We start from the raw sequence: 24,273 nt of genomic DNA, 5'->3' as shown, positions 1-24,273 counted from the left end.
TAAATGGACTGATGGACAGATAAATGGGCAGATCTTTGACTGATTGCAAAAAAATTGAATGACTTTCACCTTACCTGACTCTCAACCAGTCTACCAAGTTTGATTAAAATCGGACCAAAATTATTCAAGTTGACCTTCTTACTCTGTGTCCTCGACTTATTGCCTTTTGTTCTTAAAAAAAAATAATAATCCTCAAGTAATCTTAAACTCGTCCACCAAGTTTGCTCAAAATCGAATAAATCTACTTTGGTTAAAGAGCCGTATCTTTAACCTTCTCCTATGCTCTGCACCTTTGACAGACTGTTCTCAAAACTAGGTCACTTCACCCTTTCCTTTCCTTCACCTCTTTCACCGCGGTTGGTCAAAATCGGATTAAAACTCTGAGGTGACCTTGCCCTGACCTACGACCTATGACTGGCCAAAAATTAATCACCTGTTTCTCTGCGGGACCTCAATCATTCTGCAACATTTAGTGTCATTCCATCCAATAGTTTTACAGTAATCATGCTAACAGACAGAATGACAGACATTCAGGACGCAACGCATAAACCCCCTCTCGATTTCGTGAGCGGGGGTAATGAGGGGACGGAAGGAGGGAAACGTGGAAAAAAATGAATAGTGTAATGTTGAGGAAAGGCCTGGAGTGATGGATGTAAAAAAAAAAAAAAAATAAGGCAAATTATTAATGAACAGACCCGGATGAATAAAAATAGATAACCATGCTGCAAGAATTAGGGGGATTATGGAAGAAAATATGAGGTGAAGTGTGAAAAAGATTAAATACACGAAGTTCGGAATAAAATGAATGAATGAATGAATGAAAGAGAGCCGAGTGTGTAAAATGAGAAGACGTAATATTAAGTAGAAAAACCGAAACAACTTAAATTCGTCAAAGTAAGAGAAATAATGAGCGATGAATGGATTACTGAAGGTAGGAGGGATACAGATGATGATTAATAAAGCGAGAATAAAGAGGGTGGAATTCAGAGGGAGGAAGGGAGGTATATAAATCAGAGAGAGTTTACACAAATGCAGCAATCCATCAATTAAAAAAAAAATAGAGCCGCTGAATGGGATACAAATGACCTGAATTGGAAACGTGGTGTTGGTTTTGGCCCAGCGGTGACCAGATTCAAATAAGTCTCTCACGCTCGGAATAACTGTATATTACAGGTAACGGCAGACGGTTGTGTCCTTCTGAGAGTAAATCATAGGAGCCTGACAATGTTAAGAGAAAGAGAGAGAGAGAGAGAGAGAGAGAGGAGTCACCAACAATCCTCTCATAGTCAGGAAAACCCAAGACGATTTTATTCAGTTGTGAACGAGTCATACGAGCCTGAAACTATTAACCCTCAGTCCCGTGACGTATTTAACCAATTGATTTATGCTAATTTTTAGACAATTTTATTCAGCTTATCTAAGCCTCCTGGTAGTGAAAGGGTTATGGAGGATTGATCAACTCCCTCCCCCCCTCTCTCTCTCTCTCTCTCTTATCAAAATCAGAGTTAGCTGTAAAAATAAAATGAAAATTCGTCATCGTACTGAAGGGGCTAGTGAATGTACCCAGCAAATCCCCCAATATGAATGGGGAGCCAATGATCTAATTGGGAAACGTGATGTTGATTTGGGCCCGGATGTGGCTAGACTTAATTAACAGCCGTCAGGAACAGCACGCCCTCTTTATTGTACCTTTACTACCACCAGTCTGTTTTATTCAGCTAAAGAGAAAGATTTTTTTTTAACTGGATGGGTTAGATACAGCTTTCATTAACCTTGTCTATCCCTTGGGTCTGTCTTAACTTAAAATATCATCATCTGGCGCCAGTAGAAAGTAACCAAAAATAACGTCACTGGAGTTAATTGGTCAATCGATAGAGCCAGTAATTCTCTCCCACTGAATGGGTCCCTAATGATTTGAATAGGAAACGCAGTGTTGGTTTAGACCTGATAGAGACCAGACGATTAAAATGGCAGACGAACTATTTACCTTTTCAGCGATGGAGGACCCCATTATGGATTTATTCTAGCTAACTTGAGACTAGTTAATTCCGCCGTATGAAATTTCTCTCTCAGCGAAGAGATGAACATACGTAGCCAGAGGAGAAGACCCAGCAGACTACCACTATCAAGAGACATGTACCTGTTTTGTGCATGACAATATAATCTGGTTAATTTGTTAGTTCTTCCACGTTTATACTTCCCCCTCTGTTTCATGAAGAAACCACACCCTATCTTCATGTACAATAGATTCAGGATTGTGTCACACACACACACACACACACACACACACACACACACACACACACACACACACACACACACACACACACACATACACACACATATATAATCATATATATTCATACTCGTGTATATATATATATATATATATATATATATATATATATATATATATATATATATATATATGAAGATACAGAGATAGACTGATAAATATAAATAGATATATAGATATTTATGTAAATATAGATATTGATATAAACACATAAACAGAGGGGATGGAAGAAAATGAAAAGACCAAAAATAATCATCAAAAAAGTTTACTCTGGACACATTTAAAAATTAGACATGAAAACTGAAGCACCGCATGTAATTGCCACTGAATGAATCTTAAAGGTGAATTTCAAAGTCTGCAGCAGTGACGACGATTTTAATTAGATCTCTCATTTTTTTACTGAATATGCGACAGGTACGTCCCCCCAAAAAAGTACATATAAAGGAGTGGGTCTTGGGTGAGTGGGAGATTTATGATAAACGTGGGGGAGCGATGACGGCTGTGGAAATAATATACATGGGAGAATTTTAAGGTTTGGAAGTAATTACACAGCATGTTAGAGCATTGCAAAGCTTGGTAGAACATTGCATAGTGACTAGGTGACGGAGAGCGTGGCGGAGTATAAAGTAGCATGACGACATATGATACCATAGTTGAGTATTTAGAGAATAACAGCATTGGCAGAGCCTTGGAGAGAATGGCAGAGCGTTAGAGAGCAAGGGAAAGCATTAGATATATCACTGCATCAGATGTCATATCAGAGCAGTATAGAACTGACAAAATATGAGATAGCATAGCTGATCACTAAAGAATATGACACAGTATGAGACAACTTAGCAAAGCATTAGGGAGCGTCGATATAGATGGCACAGAGACACAATAACACCACTGAAAGCCTTGTGCAGCGTTGGGGTAAAAATATGTGCAGAATGTGTGAATATAGAGAGATGGACGGGGAGAGGGCTATTGGTGAACGTGCGTATATGGACGTGGGGGAGTGATGGGGAAGGCAAATGAGAGTGTGTGTGTGTGTGTGTGTGTGTGTGTGTGTGTGTGTGTGTGTGTGTGTGTGTGTGTGTGCACTGTAAAATATATATATATATATATATATATATATATATATATATATATATATATATACCTAGGCTGCTTCCCCCAAGGAAAGGGAGGTAGCCGAGACAGGACGACACACTCCCCATTTACTCATCCATTCAAACACTTTCATTCGCATCTTAGCCCCAAAGGGGAGAACGGACAAATCCTCACCGCACCACACATATATATATATATATATATATATATATATGTGTGTGTGTGTGTGTGTGTGTGTGTGTGTGTGTGTGTGTGTAAGAGAATTAGTACAAGTTAGGAAATATTAATGAAGAAGGAAAAATATGGCAAACGTGAGCATATAAACGAACGCTGGGGAGTACTTGTGAATATAGGAATATTTAAGAGAACAGTGGAGAGCGTGAAAATATTCCTGAGAAAGTGGAAGCATACCAAAGAGCTTGGAAATACACTAGAAAGTTGATGTATACTTGAGCGAGAACATAGCAGGGAGCGTGGGAGTGTACAACAGAGTATTAGGGTGCAATGGACAACATGATCATATGCTAAGGACCGTGATCATATACTTGACATTACACTAATATACGAAGGAGAGTAAACATAAACTAGGAGCGTGATAATATGCTGCTGGCTAATAGGGGACGTAATGACATACTTGTGTAATATACCTGTGACAACGAGAACATACTAGAGGGCAAAATATAGTACGTAATGTGAAATTACACTAGGAAGGGTGATCACTTGACCCTGACACATGATATTTCGTCCTTTTGCAGCTAAGTTCACGTACTTCATTGGCTGAATAAGACATTACTACGTCTCTACATCCTTTCCATAGCACTTCTTCTTGACTTACACCATATTCTAGTGTTAATTTCTTGTTATAGGTCAGTGTTCAAGTTGGAAGGTTGGTAATTTTAGACCAAGTTAAAGTGGAAAGAGTGTAGGAAATGTGATGATACAAACGCGATCATATACGAGAGCGACAGACTTTACTAGAGAGCACGGAAGTGAATTAAAGAGCAGAGAATTATAGAAGACAGCACTGTGACAAATTAGAGAGGACTGCAGTATATTAAAGAGCCCTGGAATGCAAGAGAGAGCTTTGAAAAAACTAGAGAGCATGGAGAGATTACACAGAGGATAGGATATACAGGAGAGCATTGAAACGCAGGGGGAAGCATGGCGACCAGGGGAGAGGGCAGTGAGCTTGGTCGACTAAGCGTATTAAGGGTAAAAATGGACAGAATGCGGGTGTGGGGGCACATGTGGACGAATGGAGTGTGTGTGTGTGTGTGTGTGTGTGTGTGTGTGTGTGTGTGTGTGTGTGTGTGTGTGTGTGTGTGTGTGTGTGTGTGTGTGTGTGTGTGTGTGTGAATAAAGGACGGATGGACTGGGTGTAGGTGTGGTTGCAGGACAGGTGGAGCGGGTGTAGGTGTATGAGTGGATAAACGACAGGTGATCGGGTGTAGGTGTAAGGTTGGATAATACATTGAATCTGAACTAATTTCTACGGGTGTGGTGAAGTGTATAGAAATGCATGAGTGAATCTTCTTCTTATGGTGTGTAGTTCTTAGTTTAGTCTTCCTGTCAGTAAAGAAAATGTAATATAAATGCAATAATGATATTGTAATCTTCCTTTTGTATTTCTTTTTTTTTGGGGAGGGAGATGGATTTGGATTAGGCCTACTTCACCAGAAATTTTTGCCTTAGAAGGTGTGTGTGTGTGTGTGTGTGTGTGTAATTTATTATTCCTTTATGTATCCAAGCCATATAGTACTAATATCCCATTTTCACAACACATTTTACCTCTCTCTCTCTCTGTCTGTCTCTCTCTCTCTCTCTCACACACACACACACACACACACACACACACACACACACACACACACACACACACAACTCCCCCCAATACGCACACTCAACTCCCTCCCACACACACAAACGCACAATAACCCCCCCCCACACACACACACACCACGGACCCCACATCGCATCTCCACACTATTTCCTTTTTCCATTTCACGGCTTAACTGGAAAATAAACCAGGTCCCTTTGTACGTGAAAACAGGCGTCCACACAGACCACCAGTGGAATATCACCGTGACAAATGCACATCACTCCACCTACACTCTAACTTGTTGAAAATACCACTACTATACGTGAAATAAAAGGTCAGGGCTCTGCTGTACTGTGAATTGATGAAGATGATGTGGATTTATGTGAAAAAAAAAAGATGATAAAGATATGGACAAAAAAGGTGATAGAGATATATGTAAAGATAGGAATATAGGTAAAATATAGACGCGGATGTAAGTAATAAAGATGATGTAGATATAAGTGAAAATGATAAAGATGATACGGATGTAATAAAGACAATGTGGATGTAGGTAAAAAAAATAAGGATATGGGTAAATAAGAATGATACGGATATGAATAAAGATGACGCGGATAAGTAAAAGATAGGGATATAGGCAAAAAAAAAAAAAGAAAGATATTAAAGATGATACGGATATAAGTAACATCTGACATTAATAATGGTAAAAAAAAGTACGGATATAAGTGATAAAGATGATGCGGATAAGATGATATGGACAGTAGTAAAAATGATAATCGGATATGCTTAAAAAAAAAAAGAAAAAAAAAGGTACCGACGTAAGTAGTAAAGATAACACATATACAAGTAAAGAAGGCGATACGGATATAAGTAATTTCACTCCCATGCTACCCAATATAGTCCGTTCGGAGGGTAGGTACACGAGGCTAGGCAAATGCAATGCAGAATATTTTATTGGTAAGAGATGCCTGACGCCCTTGGAAGTATAGAACTGACAATAAAAAAATAGTTGCGCTCATGGCCATCTCACAGGAAAAGTGCGTCACCATTAGGTTATATCAGACTTAGATTGAGTCTACCTTCAGATTCTTTAGGGTATTCTAAGAGCAAATAAGCGTACTCATTAACACACACACACACACACACACACACACACACACACACACACACACACACACACACACACACACACACACACACACACACACACACACACACACACACACACACACACACACACACACACACACACACACACACACACACACACACACACACACACACACACACACACACACACACACACACACACACACACACACACACACACACACACACACACACACACACACACACACACACACACACACACACACACACACACACACACACACACACACACACACACACACACACACGAGAGTGAGCGTTCCTCAGATGAGTGAAGTGAAAGGGTGAGATCGAGTAAGACTAAGTGGCAGGGTACAAGTTGAGAAGCAGGGCAAGAGACCAAACTCCTGGGAGTGGGGTGAGTGGGTGGTGGGAAGTGGATGATCGGGGTGGTGGGGATAGTGGGTGATGGGAAGTGGATGATGGGGGCGGTGGGGGTGGGTAGTGATGGTGGTAGAGTGGGTGGTGGGGATTAGGTGGTTGGGAATGGGTAGCGTGGGAGTGGATTGTGAGGAGTGGGTGGTGGGGAGTGGATGGTAGGGAGGGAATAAGGGAGGGGATTCTGGTGAAGTGAGTGGTAGAGTGGTGGTGGAAAGCGGGTGATAGGAGAGGGAGTAATAGGAATGGGTGGGGGGGGGAGTGGATGGCGGTAGAGTGGCTGGGGAAGAGGGTGATTGGAGACAGGGAGGGAGGTGTAGAAGAGAGTAGAAGAGGAGGGATCTTGGGAGGCAGATAAGAGTGGGAGGAAAGGACTGAAGATACCGAAAGGAGAGAAGGGGAGAGGAAGGAGTGATCAGGACGGGGGCGAGAAGAGGCCGAGGAGGGGACAGGAGGGAGAAGATGGAGAGGAAAGAATACTGGGCAGGGGAAGAAATCAATGACGAGGAGGAAAATGAGAAGATATGGTGAGAGATGGAAGACGTAGTGAAGAGAGGAGGAGAAAGAGAGGGGGAGAGAAGAGACAGGTAGGGAGGAGAGTGTGAGGACATAGGGAGGAGGAGAGTAGATAGGCCGGGGGAAAAGAGATGAGGAGGGGAAAAGGAGATAGGGAGGGGGAAAGGAGATAGGGAGGGGGAAAGGAGATAAGGAGGGGGAAAGGAGAAGGGAGGGAGAGAGGGGATTGTGATGAGGAGGGAGAGACAGGGAGGGGAAGATAAATAGGGAGGGAGAATAAGAAATAGCAAGTAAAAAAGCATGACAGAGAAACAGGGAAGAAGAAGGAAAAAATAATGTGGAGTAGGGAGGAGACAAGGAGAAGGAAGGTAAAAGATCGGGAGGAGGAAGGGGAAACAGGAAAATGGAGGAGAGACTTGATGGGATAAAGAGAGACACTGAATTATCGCCTTAAGGGTGATGATATTAAAACTGTTCGGTAGGAGCCAATATCCGGCTGATAGTTATTCACTGAACACTGTTCACTTTAACAAAACATAAAATTGCCATCTCGTCATGCTGAAAGATTAAATGTAATAAGATGCTAGCATTGGAATATGGAATTTGCCACAAACGTGAGCTTTGGAAAGATGCCGAGACGTAGTATTGTCTTATTCTGGTACTTGAGGTACGGGCAATAATCTGCAATTGGCCGAAAACTTTTGTCTTGTTAATATAGACTAATTGCAGTTGAATGTATTGTAGTGTTTGGTACATGGTATTATTGTAACATCTACATGCAACTCACCTCATTATCTGTTTATATCAGTTAACCCCTTCATGAGGTGTAGACTGTAGCACCAGTCGAGCAGGGCAGTACTCCCGAGGTGGATGGAAAGCTGATGACAGGGAGTGCTGGAGCTCCCGTTTCATCAGCCCTCAGGACTAGTTCCTGACCATCCCCCTTTGCTGAACTTTTTCAGTGTCTCAGTTACACAGAGAGTAGGCCAGCATGCTCTCCAGTACAAATTTCTCTATCTATCTTCACCAAACTACATGCACAGTACACACTACACTTCCTATTCAAAATTAACCAAAAATGGCGTTGATTCACCCAGCCTCGGAGTCCCCAGGGGGGACCATAAATGCCCCCGCCATCTGCCCTCTCCCGGTGACGACTCGAGGTGCCTGGAACCACTGTCTGACTCTCTTCTTCTTCATTTCTGCAACATTCGCGGCCTTTCATCTAACTTTCGCTCTGTTGAGCACCACCTCTCCTCCTCTAAACCTCACCTTCTTTTTCTAACGGAGACTCAGCTGTCTGAGGCAACTGACAGCAAACCCTTTTTCTGTATCCTCCTACTTTCTCTATACTCATTTCAAAGCCAAAGGTGGCTGTTGTGTATACATACGCAACGACTTATCTTGCTCTCGTGTTCCTGAACTTGATTCTTCTGAATTCTCCACTCTCTGGCTTCGGCTTTCCTGTCATTCTCTGACTAAATATATCTGTGCTGTTTACTTATCCCCTAATTCTACTGACTATCAAAAATTCTTCGACTATCTTACTTCTACAATGGAACACATTCTGTCCATTTCTCCTTTCTCTGAAATCTCCATTCTTGGAGATTTCAATGTTCACCACCACCTTTGGCTCTCCTCTCCTTTCACGGATCCACCTGGTGAACAAGCCTACATCTTTTCTATCCTTAATGACCTAGAGCAGCTTGTACAGCACCCTACCCGTATCCCTGACCGCCTTGGAGAGAGCTCCAACATACTTGACCTCTTCCTCACAACCAATCCTTCTGCTTACTCTGTTAATCTTTTCTCTCCGTTGGGCTCCTCCGATCACAACCTTATTACCTTAACCTGTCCTATCGCTCCAGTACGGCCTGCGGACCCTCCAGGAAACGTCGTCTCTGGCATTTTGGAGCTGCGGACTGGGAGGCCCTCAGGCAGTACTTCTTTGATTTTCCCTGGAATGATTATTGCTTCCATGGCCGTGAGCCATCTGAGTGTGCCTTGCGCATTACACGGAGGTTATTCTCTCGGGCATGGAAGCATACATTCCCTTTCTCATATCCTTTGACTAACGCAAGAAAGCCTTGGTTTAATCACGCTTGTTCTAATGCTGTCCGCAACAAGGAGAGGGCCTACAAAAGGTACCGGAGCCAACCCACCCCTGAATCACATAATCTTTACGTTTCTGCCCGGAATCGTGCTAAGTCTGTTCTTCGCCTCTACTAAAAATAATTTCATCCATACTAAATGCTCTCAACTCTCCAACTCGAATTCTTCTCGCTCCTTCTGGCACCTTGCCAAAAATCTTTCTAACAACTTTACCTCATCATCCTTCCCTCCTCTTTTCTACTCTGATGGTTCTGTAGCTATTTCTTCTACTGATAAAGCAGATCTCTTCGCACAGACTTTCTCCTCCAATTCCACCTTAGACGATTCCGGTGCTGTTCCTCCATCACTTCCCCCCTCTGACTTCCTCATGGCTGACATTAAAATTTCTTCAGTTGATGTATTTTCTGCCATTACTGGCCTCAGTACTAACAAGGCATATGGGCCTGATGGAGTCCCCCCTGTTGTTCTCAAAAACTGTGCTTCTGTGCTTACACCCTGCCTAGGCAAACTATTTCGCCTTTGTCTGTCAACTTGTACCTTTCCTTCTTGCTGGAAGTTTGCTTTCATTCAGCCAGTCCCTAAGAAGGGTGACCACTCCCAACCCTCCAACTATCGTCCAATTGCTTTAGCGTCCTGTATTTCAAAAGTTTTCGAGTCAATTCTTAATAAAAAATTTTTAAGGCATCTTTCCTATCACAACCTTCTTTCCGATCGTCAGTATGGGTTCCGTCAGGGACGCTCCACTGGCGATCTTCTCACCTACCTTTCAGACTCCTGGTCATCCTCCTTTCGGGACTTTGGCGAAAGCTTTGCCATTGCACTTGACATCTCAAAGGCTTTCGATCGAGTCTGGCATAAATCTTTAATTTCCAAACTGCCCTCCTACGGTTTCTATCCTTCTATCTGTGCCTTCATCGCTAGCTTCCTTTCTGGTCGTTCTATAGCCGCTGTCGTAGACGGCCATCGTTCTTCTCCTAGATCTATCAACAGTGGTGTTCCTCAGGGCTCTGTCCTATCACCAACTCTCTTCCTTTTATTCATCAATGATCTTCTAAGCTGTACATCTAACCCTATCCACTCATACGCTGATGACTCCACCCTTCATCTTTCCATTCGGTTCCCGCAACGCCCATCTCAACAGTTACTTCAAGAAACAAGGGATGAGGCTATGGCACACCTAATGTCTGACTTGGCTCATATCTCTGACTGGGGTAAAAATAATATGGTTGTCTTTAATGCATCTAAGACTCAGTTCTTACACCTATCAACCCGACAAAATCTTCCACAGGTATACCCACTAATGTTTAATAATATTCAGATTAATCTTGCATCATCCTTGAACATGCTTGGGGTTTCATTTACTCAGGACTTATCTTGGAAAGATCATATTACATCTCTTGTAAAATCTGCTTCCAAGAGATTGGGTGTGCTAAGCCGACTCCGCTCTTTCTTTACCCCTGCACAATTGTTGACTCTATACAGGGGTTTTATCCGCCCCTGTGTGGAGTACAACTCTCATGTGTGGGGAGGCTCCCCACATACAGCTCTTCTCAATAGGGTGGAGTCAAAGGCTTTTCGTCTCATTAACTCTCCTCCTCTTACTGACTCCCTTCAACCTCTGTCTCTTCGCCGCACTGTTGCATCTTTATCTCTTTTCTATCGCTACTTTAATGGTCACTGCTCCTCTGAACTGTCTGCTTGCATTCCTCCACCTCTACGACGGGCGCGTAGCACCCGTCTGGCAGCAAACTCTCATCCCTTTTCTGTCCAACTCTCTAATGCAAGAGTTAACCGTTATTCCCAGTCTTTCATTTATGCAACAGGTCAGCTCTGGAACTGTCTCCCTCTGTCTGTATTTCCTCCTGCCTATGATCTCCAGTCTTTCAAACGTAGTGTGTCCAGGCATCTCAAAATGATCGGATCTTGAATTTGGCTCTCTATTGTATTTTGTTTTTCTCTTGGAGGGAACTGTTACTGCGGGCTCATGGCCTTTGGTTCCTTCTTCCTCGCATAAAAAAAAAAAAAAATAAATAAAAAATAAAAAAGCGGGTGCCGAACTGCCTGGATATAAACATCCCTCAATTCCCTCCCTATCCCCCGAACAAAAGAGAATAGTGGACTGCTGGAGGAGGAAAATTACAGCCTGCTGTCCACTGGGTTCACGTTTCACAACCTACTACTACTACTACTACTACTACTACTACTGCTGCTGCTGCTGCTGCTGCTGCTGCTGCTACTATTACTACTATTCTCCATACAGATGACGTGTTTTTGCTTATTCTTTCTGCCCTTGGTAGAGAATGGGGTGAATGAAGGCTACATAACCCTCCATCTTCAAACTTTCTCTTCTAACGTGAATAAAACAATCTTATAATAAAAAGAATACAACGCAAGCAGGCTCAAGAGTTCACTGATATATTAGCACTCCATCAAATACTCGTATGACGCAGTGTCGAGAGGAATATTGGTCTATGAAAGGGGGTCTCTGGCAACGCTTCGTCCTCCAGCTAGTGCAATTTTAATCAACTCAATGTTCGAGTACAAAGAATGTTAATATCAAGACATGGCGAAGGAAAAGGGATAACTAAATATGTAATAAACCTCCATCTGGGTCCGAAAATCAAGAGACGTTTTCGTGAATGCCATTAGCCCCTTCAGTCTGAGAACTTTAATTTTTACCCTTGTTATTCCTTGACCATTTTATTCAGTCTAGAGATTTCGTAGCAGACATAGGCCGGGACACACAAACGCACTTACGATCAATTCCCTGTCGTAACTCTGACTTTGATTTGCAGGACGGACAAGGAGGCTGTCGAAAACCTCCTCTGTCTCCTGTTCTAACTTCACGAAGAAATTTTAGTTACTAGACGATATTTACCGCAGAATATCAATGCTTTCTGCAGGAGGATCAGCGAAAGGAGTGAAAGTCTTCCCTTGTCTAGTTCTTTCTGTGACAAAATATCTATGTTACGACGGGAAATCGATCGTAACTAAGTTTGACAATTCCACCCACGGTTAATAAATTTCATTAATCCCTTTACTACCAGACGCTCTCTTAATATGAATAATATTTTGCAGAGATAGGAAGAATGAAAAAAAAATGACGATTCGTACTTGACTTTTGCTTGGATAAAACCTGATATTACACAGATGTTTGCCTGTAAAATACTTGTAGTTTGTAGTGTAAATATACCTGAGCACAAGGATCTAAGACTGCTTAATATGCTCAATTAACCTCTTGAGTGGCACTGGAGAGAGGTGGCTTCAGGCGATGGTACTGGTGTTACCTGACAGTTCCGTTACCTGGTTATAGAAACCTCCTTCAACTCCCTCCCTCTCCCCTGAAAGGACGATGGTGGATTGCAGAAAAGGGAAAGATTTAGCCAGTAGTTCACCGAGTTCACGCGTGAGTTAACAACAACGACAACAATAACAAATAATAATAATAATAATAATAATAATAGTCTTTAGACTACGATGACGCCTTTTATATATTTCCTGCCGCCCCAGACAATGCTTGACAGTTTAGGAAAGACAGCTTACCGTCAATGCGTAAGAAGTAAGCTCTGTTCAACTCTACAGTGGCGATTTTCCAAATTAATCCTCTCTTCCACCATACGTTTTTACCTTTTTTCAGAGGAACCACCGAGCAGTGAAGGAATAATAATTACGGTGATGTAGTTTGTCATATTATTTTTGCTACTGCTGGACGATTTTATTCAGCATAGGAAAAAGCCTTCGACTCTAGAGGGGTTGGATATAACCCTCACTGACCTTTTCAGAGCTGAAAGTTTACAAGGTGATCTTTTTATACGTCTCCTCTTCCACTTTGCCCTGCTGTTTCTCGTGTTTTGCGGGGACGGCTCAGTCAGCGTTATCAGTGTCTATCGTACATCAGGTATGTATTGTCTAATCTCACTGAATCTCCCATGCCCACATCAGCAGACTGAGCCATACCCACGATACTGCACATACAGTAAAGATACCTCCATGTGACTTTCTAGTGCAGAGCTCTATACGAACCACCCTGGGTATGCTATGTGTATCTGTCTATTTATCTATTACCAAACACCTCAATCCCGAAAGGGGTGACCACAAACAAATCGCCTCCATTTCTACATGTGCTATGTGTAGAAGGAATTATCAACTGTGGTTAATTTTATCATTGCTCTGCCTTTTGTATTTTATTCAGGTTAACGCCAGAGGATCATACGGTACCACCACGTGAAGGCATCCCTCTCCAGCACCATAATAATAAAAACAAGTAGATAAATAAAGCAAAAAGTATGTGTTCGAGCTAAACGTGTTAAATATATCCTAATGAATATACTCTAGTTAACGTTAGACAAATAAAACAAATATAACGCGTCCATCCTTCCATCATTTTGCCGCACTGCACGCCACGCATACCACATTTCCGACCACGCCCTTGCATGTACAATTTATTCATGGCACAAGTACTAGTGCTCCTTGCCCCGGGTATGCCGCGCTAATGGTTATTCAGCCATTATACATTCAATGCCGGGGGGAAAGGAATGGCGAGAGGTGGAGCCATTAAAGTAGGATCATCAAAACTGGGTGTGTGGAGGTTCAAGCAAGAGTCGAATTTTTGAAGGTCATGTATGAAACACTTCGGCTCGTATTCTCGTAGGATATAGAGGGTCCCTAACACCTCTTCCTTAGCGATTTATTTTTGAACATGGCTGGTTAATATCCTTTTGTACGGTATTTATGCAGAGCCTGGCGACATAGGAAGGATTTATGTAACACAGAGGAGGACAGTAAGGTAGAGTCACTCATAAAAGAAAAGACCCCCCCTGCGTTAGAGGCAATATAACTCGGAGTATTCAGTGTTGGTAACAGTGTATTCGACGTCAGCCATATGGGGGGATGAGGAGGGGTGTCTGAGAGGAGGGCACAGTTAATCTGCAAGAAACACTGCTTCAATCGACATTTCGAGTCAAACATACATTATATCTGACTTGTTATCAAGGCATATGTATGTAACCCATCACATTTGAAAAAGTTTATCGTTAGCTGAATAAAATCGTCAGCCGGTGGCAGGAATAAGATGCAAATGACACCCCCGGCCTCAAGGGTTAAATGAATGGGCTCGACACACTTATAATGAACTTTGAATGAACTTCTCCCAAACGCAGCTTCACACCCCCACACCTGACGTCATTTACAGTGTTACCAGGACCGATATCATATTAGATGAAAGGTGTCATGGCCGGGGGGGTCCTTTCTTTTATGTGTGACTGTACTATAGACAAAATATATTGCTAATGAAAAGGTGTTTGGGAGCTTCCTCAACCGACGAGAACAAGGGACCTAAAATTGTTAGGCGAGATTAGTCTGCATCCCAAGTTACAGAACTTAGCAGAGATACAGAAAGATGAGACATGTTGCTTTACCTACTTAACAACCTACCTACAGACATGGGCATACCAGCAACGGTCCAGGGTAATCTTTTATTTACATACCTTTTATTACACTCCTGAGTCACCTGGATCTCAATGCAAGTGAAATAACTCTTGCTTCGGCTCCCAGTATTCCACTTCTTTTAGCACGTGCCAAAAAAAAAAAAAAAAAAAAAAGTACGGACACCCATCAATCACACTACTCGCGAGAAGAGACCGGCCCTACCGCCCAGGATGCAGCAGCTTGTAGCCAGCGAAAATTTGACGAGTTTGCTATTAACTGTTCTACTAATTATATAAACTACTAGAAACAATAACGTCACCGCCTTTGCCGTCTCTCTGCTCACATAATTTTTACTCTCATTATATTCTATCTTAATTTTGTCTTCGGAAATCAAGGATTAGGAAGTAAAAAATGTGCTATGCTATTTATTGCCGGTAGCTGAGCACCTTGCCTCCTCAGCACTACCTCACACACAGCTAAGTTGCCAAGTTTCTTAATTAACATTAACCCATTATATCTTTCAAATGACACCTCCAACGTTAATTGCAACTTATATTTATATCTTTTTATTCATAAGTTCTTGACGTGATAACGGGAGAATTGAAAGAAAGGGCAAAATAATTTAAAGGAATGTTTAACTATGCCTTCTCCCATGCATCTAGATTTCACGCTTCTCCCTCACCCCCTAGCCAGTTCCTCGCTCCCTTCCCTCCACCCTCCCTTCTCTTCCTCTCCCAGCCTCTAGCTAGCCCCTCCCTCTTCCCGTCCCCCCACTCATTCCGCCTTCCTTCCAGCTATATCTGAGCAGTAACCTCTCTTATGAACCACGAAATTTTAACGTTCAGTGTGTGTAAATGGGGAATGATTTACAATACAGTTAATTTAGCAACATGATAGTGGCTGAAAATGTTTGGTACGTAATATCAGATTAAGATAAATTTACCTCCATATTATCACTGCTACCCCTCCCTACTCCTTAGTCTTCCTCTCCCTCTCCTCTCCCCCTGCTCCATCCCCCCTTTAACTCCTATTGTTGTTTTCCCCCTCACCCCACTTCCTCAGCCTGATCATGCGAAGCCCCCTATCTCTCTCTCTCTCTCTGCCAGACAACACACAGTCACGTGCCACCCTACACACCACACATCACACTGCCCCGCCGCACGCACCCACACCAAATCATATCACTCGCTGTTACATCAGTACCATCTTTCACACCACCACACCTCAAACAGCCAAACCATACATAACCACACTACGCCACACCACTCAACGTCATACCACCGTTCACACCACCATGATAAATGCTTCCCACTCCATCAGCATCACGCACAGAACATCCCCCTCCCATGAACACTACACAAAATCGGTCCCATAAAATAACTCTCACCTAAATTTAGGGGAACCTGTAGCAGTATAGGGATTAGTTAAGGTTTTATCTAATCCCTCCGGTTCGAAAAGCCCTTCCTGCACTGAATGATACCGTCTTCAGAAAACAAGAATAAATGATAAAAGACTTAATCTTCGTTGTTTTGTAGCTCCAGGCAAATTCGGAATGTGAACCCGGTGCAGCAGTCCACCTTCAGCAGTATATCTTTCTTCTTCAGCCCACATTCCATTTCAGTCCACCTTTACCAGTCCGTTTCTTCAGCCCACGTTCCACTGCAGTCCACCTTCAGCAGTCTACCATCCTTCTTTCGTGGTATATGAAAATGTTAAGCTGCCGTCGTTTGAGCACCAGAAACTTAAATGCCGTTACATCCTTGCAGCAGTCAAAAACACGCTTGCTATTTACTAACCACAGGCATACATCAGTGAATCAGCTTACAATTATTTGCTTATTGCAGTTCTCTTTAGATAATTCCGTTAGTTCACGAAAAACTCCTCTCACTTAAAAAGCTAATGATGATGTATCTAACCCGCCTAGTCTGGAAAAAAAAAAAAATCCTAAGCTAAGGTGAATTGTTTATAGACAGCAGATATAAGTATAGGGTATGCCATAAACAGCGCTGCACTAGAAACTCACGTGACGGTATCATAATTAGCTCAGTCGGCTAGTATGGGCGTGGCTGTGGCAGTGAATGTAGGAAACGAGCCAGTGATGCAGGGCACAGTTGGCATCATGAGCCGTGTCGCCTCTCCTGCTCCTTTTTCCATGATCGATGAAAATCAGTGGTGAATCAGCAGCAGCCAGCACTGATGACACTGATCTGTGGCCAATTAAAATGATCATTGTAGGTCACTGTGGATTCACCTTACTGGTTTTCAATGCCTGTGAAGAGAATACTAGGAGAGACGACAGAACTTTTTATACCGATTCTACATACTGGTCAATGTAGTTTCAACTTACTGATATTCAAAGTCTGTGGTGAAAGGACCAGCACAGACGACAGAACTTTTGATGCCGATTGCACAAGCTGATAACACAAACCCAGCCGTCCCCACAATACACGAGACATTGCCCGGCGGAGTGGAAGGGCCCAGACACGCTTTCCCCCGAACATGTGGCCGACAAGACGAAAAGAAGGACCTGGAAAGTACTGCCTCAACATTCGAGTCTGAACGGTGGACGGACCCCTGCGCCTGGTTTCCTCTTGACGATCACATGTTCAGGGGCAAGAGTGTCCGGGCCCGAAGAGAAACGTCGTATATTTTTTTTTTTTTTTTTTTATGTGTCCGACTCTGGGCATAGGCTTCACAGCCTGCTATCAAGGCCCAGCAGTCCTCCTACATACCATACACCTCTACATGTCACCACTTCGGCGCTAACACCCACCGTCCATATTGAATACATGCTAGGGCTGTCTCATACAGGACTGGTGTATTGGTATTAGCGGGGGTATTTTTACGACATGTCGGCGGGTCTTCTGGTAGATCAGTAAAGCCTGATTTAATGAAATTCAAATCCTTAAACTGTTCCCTGCCCCAGCCGGGATTCGAACCTGGGTCCGTTAGGACTACAGGCCACCTCTCTACCGATTGAGCCACCGCCTCCCCCAGATCATCCTGTACTAAATACCTCGTCGTACTGAAGTGTTTAAGCATACAACACTAAGAGCTCCAGTGAACTGTCCAGGCTGGCTCCTCAGTCCCTTGACAAACATCATGAATACTAAATTTTAAGGGTACGAACCGAAGAGCCTTAGGTTCATTAGTCCCTTCTGTACAATGACCCAGTTATATTTTATCTTATTCATTTCTTTCATTATTTACTATGATTCTTTTTTTTCTTTTTTTTTATGTTGATGTCAGACTGTTTTACTCGATGTAGATGATATTGTTTTTCCTGCACATTCCCGGTCTCTCTGGCCAAGTAAACCCGTCAAGCAAAGATTAGCGATTGTTAATGTAGGGCCTTTCTACAGATACAGTACATCTGACAGGTATTCGATCCCATGTGGTAATGAGCACTCCCCAGGGTCGGATCAGAGTCCTTCCCAGGGCAAGGTGCTGGGAATATGAGAAGGCCCAGTGGACGCCGCAGCTGTTCCACCAGGGGGCACAGTGCCACCATGTGAAGGCTCCTCGTCAGAGCTACTCGGTATAGCAAACTCTGAAGGTAACACAGGATCAACGAAGATTGTACATTTAACCCATCATTTTGAAAAATTACCTTAAACTGGAGAAAATCATCTAGGGAAAAAAGAACGAACTGAAGAAAAAGAAAACAGATGAAGCGTTTAATCATACAACCCTGAGCGCTGCCGTGAAAACTGTCCATGTTGGCTCCTCAATGCCTGGGCAAACTCTATGAATAATACGGTATGTTTTAAGGACAGGACCCGGACAGCCCTAGGTTTATTAAAGGGGAAGGGGCGCTGGGTTATGCCTCTCTGGCCTCACTCTCCAACGCAGAAATATAATAATGGCAGCTTAAAGATTTCAGCCTCCTGTGACTAACGCGCAGCTGTCCCGACCATGAGAGGGTTGGTTGTGACGGTGTTATGAGTATCAGGCTCCCATGACTTGCTCTCAGTGGGTATTAGTTCAGTTATACCACAAAACAATACCCGACCATGAGAGAGACAATCCTCTTGAAAATTATTTATATATAGTATGTACTATATTCATTATTAAACTGAATCATGGTAGGAACAACTCTATCTGTGTCTGTCAATTTCCTATCTCACTTCCTATCTGTATCTTTGCATATCTACCTTTCTATCCATCTATATCTACCCACCTGTCTGTCAACCTTCCTACCTACCTTCCTATCAGTATCTGTATCAGTCTATCAGTCTATCTATCTACTGCCTCTCGTCTCGTTTTGCTAGGGGTGACCTCAGCAAAAGAACAGAGTATACAAATATAGCCACTTTCATTATACCCAAGTTATACTGTAATATAACGCTTCAAAGTTAAGTTTTTCAGAAGGCAGTGTTTTTTCTTACTCAACTTTTCCTTTCTTTCCGCAGAGTCCAGCCTCCCCCTCCCCCTCCACCACGCCACACTCAAGGTAATTCTTGGACAATGGAATATCTTTTTACTCTCTTTTCTTTTTTCCTTCACGGACCAGTGCTGTGAAAATTTGTGTATGGGGAGGGTGAATGAATGTGTGTGTGTGTGTGTGTGTGTGTGTGTGTGTGTCTCTCTCTCTCTCTCTCTCTCTCTCTCTCTCTCTCTCTCTCTCTCTCTCTCTCTCTCTCTCTCTCTCTCTCTCTCTCATTTTCGCTAGGGGAGTGGGTGAGTGTGGGTGTGATTACGCGCGTGCTTTTGTTTACATATGCGGTTGGCTTGACACACAGGGGTGCAAGAAAAACAAACAAGGAGAAAATTGCCAGAACTAAACACACACACACACACACACACACACACACACACACACACACACACACACACACACACACACAGAAGAGTATATCCAAACAAAGACATTGGGACAAACATAATCATACATTTAGGCCTATACTGATGCTTTGATTACATCTAAGCATATATACTTGGACACAAACACAGACAGACACAGACACAAACAAGAATATAGACAGACAGACACAGACAAACAAAGACACATACAGACAGACAGACACAGACAAACAAAGACACATACAGACAGACAGACACAGGCCTAGTACAATAGAGTCACATGCACACAGACAGGCACAGACATGGAAAAACACAAAAACAAGACAAGACCTAATCATAAACAGAAATTACAAACATAAATCACAAAGTGCAAACTGTTAACGTAAGACTAGCATAGATTAAGAACAACAGCATAAGTGCAAACTGTTAACGTAAGACTAGCATAGATTAAGAACAACAGCACAAATTATAACATCAAAAAAATATAAACACAAGAACAAACAACGATTATATAAAAAATAAAACTAAACACAAAGAAGAACTGGGAGCACAAAGACATTCAAGCTTTGAACAGAAAATAAATAAATAAATAAATAAATAAATAAATAAAATGTCACAGTCACAAATATGAACCTGAACACTCACACACTCTGAACATAAACCTAAATTGAAACTGTGAACATACAACCCAATCACGAATGACGGACAGACAAACAAACAGGCAAAAACTGAAAAAAAGGATCATAAGCGCAAAGAAAAACTATACACAGAAGCTAAAAACACAACAGGGACGTAACAGACATATTAAATTGATATACAGCCGCGTTAATGAGTAGGGATACACTTGTGATCGTACTGGATGCTGCCGTGGAATGCACAACTTTTCCATTTACTTCTTGAACTACTGTTAAATGATCCAGGTAGTGGGTGAATTATACAGCCAACCTACTGTGAACACGACGGCAGACATAACATCACCACACAGGTAACCTAACTCTTGAACGCGATTTTACATATACAGTATCTCCATATACATTTTTTTTTTTTTAATAATGCGAGGACGTGAAATTATAAACGACTTCTATAGCGTATACTCCTACGGTAAATGCCACTCACCAGCACTTTCATGGTCTCATCTATTCACTCTCTCTCTCTCTCTCTCTCTCTCTCTCTCTCTCTCTCTCTCTCTCTCCGCTATTACCCTCCGCATCTCAATCTCAGCATATAATACCTATCCATCGCCCTCATTTCAGCTCCATGAATATTAAAGCAGCTGGGATACCTAATATACACATTTTTTTATAATTTACCTTTATTTTTTATTAGCTTGGACATTTAATAGGGGTAAAATATTGGTTTACTGAAGGTTTTATAAGCATCTGATATTATGATAATGCTGAGTATATTACCAGTACAAATATTATCATCATCATCATCGTCATCATCGTTATCAATTATATTGCTATAAAGACAACAAAAAACAACAGCAGTAAATAATAGTAATAATAATAATAATAATAATAAAATAATAATAATAATAATAATAATAATAATAATAATAATAATAATAATAATAATAATAAAAATAATAATAATAATAAAAATAATAATAATAATAAAAATAATAATAATAATAATAATAATAATAATAATAATAATAATATCTGCCTTTCCTACTCAATCAACCAATAACACAATCATCGTATACTTCTATTTTTGCTCTACGTAATGGGCGTTGTTTATGTCGTGTGTGTGTGTGTGTGTGTGTGTGTGTGTGTGTGTGTGTGTGTGTGTGTGTGTGTGTGATATGATGTAAATTGAATTAATAAAAACAAATCTCAACAGCGAAAGCATATGGAAAAAGCACACCAAATTAAACAAAAAATAATAAAGTGGAAAAAATATCAGAATATACATGAAGATCAATAAGGGAAATACAAAACATATAACAAGCAAATAACACAAGCAAGAACAATAAACTGCTCCTGCTAATAACAGCTGGGACAATAACAAAAGCCTGACAAACAGGGCCCAGGACAGTGCCTCTTCAGCGTCGAGTCCCTTTTCAACCCCAGGATGGCCAAGGATCAGGGGGACAAGGATTTTTTTTCCAGGACAAGGGAGATGTGGATGTAACACTCACGCTTCCATGACCCCCTCTCAGCTGAATAAAGTCATCTGTCATGAGCTGGATTAAGAGCCTAGAGTTGTGCGCATCGTGAGAGGGTTGATTGTCCTGTAGGTCTGGATGTTATAAAACTTGGGTAAGATCCTTCATGAAAACAGCTTCACCTTGACCTCCTTCCACCTTCCTTCCTCCCACATGGTTTTTTAAGAACTATATTTCACGCTTCTCGCATTTCCTTTCCCTTCCATTCATTGCTTTCTGTCTTATCGCTCCCTGTCTGTCTGTCTGTCTGTCTGTCTCTCTCTCTCTGTCTCTCTCTGTCTCTGTCTGTCTGTCTGTCTCTCTCTCTCTCTCTCTCTCTCTCTCTCTCTCTCTCTCTCTCTCTGAGGTCAAGGACAAGGAATTCGTCATACATGCATTTATACAGTAATTATCTCCACACTCTCCTCCTCTCCTCATCCCTGCCATCCAGTCTGATTTTTCTTTTCTCATATTCTCCATGGTTTCTCTCTCTCTCTCTCTCTCTCTCTCTCTCTCTCTCTCTCTCTCTCTCTCTCTTTGCACTGGATACACAGGTCACAAAATCGATTCTCCTGGTTTCTCTTTCTTTATCATTCTTTCCAGTCACACCTCTCATTCCAGTATCCTTCTTTCCACACCTCCTTTTTTTTCCTCTCCTGTCTTTTCACCTCTTCATCTGTTACCTGCCCCACCTCTTTCCCCCTCTTCGTGTTCCCTTCCTCCTCTTGCCTCATTTCTCTCCTCTCTTCCTTCTCCCTTATCCCTTCCTCTCTCCCTCCTGTTATCTTTCCTTCCCCCTCCCTTTTCCCTTCCCCTCCCATCACCTCTCTTCTCTCCTCTCAGTTCCCCCTCCTCTTCAGTTCTTTCATCCCATCATGTTCTCTTCTCCCTTCTTCCCTCTCCTCCTCCTGCTTTTCTGTCCCTTATTTTTTCCTTCCCTCTTCTTATACCCTTACCTCTTTCTCCCTTCCTGTTATTATCATTAATCCTTTCCTCTGTTCTTTGATCATCACTCAGTCTTTCACCTTTGCTCTTTCCTCTGTGTTTTTTTTTTCTTCCCTCCACTCGTCTCCACTCTCAAGCGTTTTATTGATGGTTACTATGACAACCATGATGCTATTAATGACTTTATAGTTCCATAATTCATTTTTTTTTAATTTTACGTGGTGACTATTAATTATTATTATTATCATTATTATTATTGTTTATTATTATTATTATTATTATTATTATTATTATTATTATTATTATTGTTGTTGTTATTATATTATTATTATTATTGTTGTTGTTATTATATTATTATTATTATTATTATTATTATTATTACTACAGTACTGCTACTACTACTACTAGTACTATTATTATTATTATTATTATTGTTTAGTAACTCGACAACAATGACCTTTGATGTTCCGCTGCCGAGATAAAGCGCTTTAATCTGTAAATCAACTCCCTTCCTCTCCTCCTTTCTATTTCCTTGTCCTCGTCCTCCTCCGTCTCTTCCTTCTCCACCTCCATCCTCTCTACCTCTTCCTCCTCCCATTCCCCCTCTTCCTCTTCCTCCTCCTATTTCTTCTCTTCTTCTTCCTCCTCATATTTCCTCTCTTCCTCCTCCTCCTTCACACCTTAGCTGCTCCTTCCTTCACACAACTTTTGACCTTATATTACTTCTCGACAAAACAGACAGGCAGGTAGACTCTCTCTCTCTCTCTCTCTCTCTCTCTCTCTCTCTCTCTCTCTCTCTCTCTCTCTCATTCGTACCCTCATCACTTCCTTCCTTCGGACTATGGTGTCTTATTTCTTCTCAGACTTCCTTCCCTCCCTCAAACTTTCTCTTCTCCCTCTCACTTTCTTTACCTGTCTGCCTGCCTCCCTGCGTGTCTGCCTGCCTTGCTGTCTGTCTGCCTGCCTTGCTGTTTGCCTGCCTGCCTGTCTGCCTGCCTTGCTGTCTGCCTGCCTGCCTGCTGCCTACTTGTCTTTCTTCCTACCTCTCTGCTGTCTCCCACCCTGTTAACCTGTCAGTTTCCTTTTATACCTGCCTGTCCTTCTGTTAGCTTCCTGCCTGTCCTTCTGTTAGCTTCCTGCCAGTTAATTTACCTGCCTACCTCCCTGATTTCCTGATTAGCTGGTACCTCCTTGCCTCTCTGCCTGCCTCCTTCCTTGCCTGTCTCAGTGCCTACCTCTTTACCTTCCTGTTTGCCTGCCTTCCTGCATGTTTATCTGTCTGTCTCTACATTTCCTGCCTACCGCTGTGGCTCCCTGGTTGCCTACCTGCTTCCCTACTTATCTGCCTGCCTCTGCTTCCCTGCCGACGCGCCTGCTTCCTTGTTTATCTTCCTGCCTCTGTTTTCCTTCCTCCTCGCTTGCCTGCCTGCCCGTCTCACATGATGAAAGCTTGCACGTGTCATTATACTCGCTCACACTAGAAAAAACTGGCTGGAGGTGGGAGAGAAGGGCACGAGGGATGGGGGGTTGAGAGAGAGAGAGAGAGAGAGAGAGAGAGAGAGAGAGACG

The 24,273-nt window shown here is 42.3% G+C and overlaps 1 long non-coding RNA gene across 1 annotated transcript in view; it reads left to right on the top strand.

The window, feature by feature from the left end:
• Nucleotides 1–24,273, top strand: part of LOC145413427 (uncharacterized) — a 170,512-nt gene that overhangs the window by 107,267 nt on the left and 38,972 nt on the right. Inside the window, exon 2 of the long non-coding RNA XR_013899727.1 lies at nucleotides 19,220–19,260. This is a non-coding gene — a long non-coding RNA (uncharacterized LOC145413427). The remainder of the gene's footprint in view (nucleotides 1–19,219; nucleotides 19,261–24,273) is intronic.

This window comes from Coenobita brevimanus, chromosome 96 (assembly GCF_032717465.1).
Source record: "Coenobita brevimanus isolate Jiangsu-jjx chromosome 96, ASM3271746v2, whole genome shotgun sequence".
Lineage (NCBI taxonomy): Eukaryota > Metazoa > Arthropoda > Malacostraca > Decapoda > Coenobitidae > Coenobita > Coenobita brevimanus.
This window is presented reverse-complemented; position numbering and strand designations above follow the sequence as displayed.